A 1,116-nucleotide genomic window follows, 5' to 3' on the forward strand; every position below is an offset into this window, starting at 1 on the left:
GGCCCCTCCGCGTTCTCTTTTTGCCGTCAATATCCTGATTTCTCTACGTGACCCGAGCGGCTCTCCATGGAGCAACGCGCGTTTAGACAAAAATACCAATTTTTAAAAATTCTGAATGAGCGCATTATGCATTGAGCAATTAGGATGTGTCCTGTGTCTGCAGAATTATTCGTTTAGAGAAATGTTTGGGGGCTTTGGTGGGGGTTTTTTGTTTGATTTTTTTTTTTTGGCAGCTGCTGTTCAAAATAGAGCATCATCCTTTCCTTAATACTTCTCTAATCTGCCACGTACCTCCAAATTGACATTTTTTTAATGAAAGGTTTTCTCCCCATCTTTTCCACCTTTTCTGGCCTCCATCAGCGTGCAGGCACCCGCTGGAAATCCATCCTTTTGTCAGGCTGTGAGGCACCTTGGCAGGAAGTGAAAAAGATACCATTTTAAAGCGCAAAGAGATCAGATGCTATCGGGGGATATTTCCCCTTGGTAATTTTTTTTAGCAGTCTAGGGTTTCCCCTAGTAAAGCAATATTATGTGGAGAATTTCCTTAACTGGTGGTGCATTAAGATGTCTTGAATGGCAAAAAAAAACCAAGGCTTTTTTTTTTTTTATATATGGATACTTGCAATAAATAGTTTTTGGGTTTTTTTTTAATAAGCCTAGGAAAGAATAGTTGAGACAAAGGATTATTTTATTAGAGATTGAGCATCCTAAATTAGAGGGTTTTTCAATTAGCATCTGAAATTGTTGGAATGGTTCAGGAAGAAGGTCATATTTGACAGTTCAGGGATTTGACAGTTTTGATGTCTTTGTTAACCCTCATATAGCAAAAATTATCTTTAATAGGTCTAGAGCTCAGAGCCTTTGGGCGCTTTTTGCACTATCATTTAGAAAAAGGAAAGAAGAAGAGATAGCATTTTCTTGTTACAGAGGGATATAGAAGCTGCTTTATGGGTTGTTTTTAGTTTGAGGGTTTTTTTGTTGGTGGGAGTTTTTTGGGTTTTTTTTTGTTTGTTTGTTCTTTAATATTCCTATTGGGAGGCCCAAATTAAAAAAAAATCAGAGCTTCATCCATTGGTGTGGTCCTTTATATGGCAGTAATGACTGAGTTGTAAAATG

The sequence above is a fragment of the Geospiza fortis genome, unplaced genomic scaffold (genome assembly GCF_000277835.1).
Source record: "Geospiza fortis unplaced genomic scaffold, GeoFor_1.0 scaffold134, whole genome shotgun sequence".
In the NCBI taxonomy this organism is placed as follows: Eukaryota; Metazoa; Chordata; class Aves; order Passeriformes; family Thraupidae; genus Geospiza; species Geospiza fortis.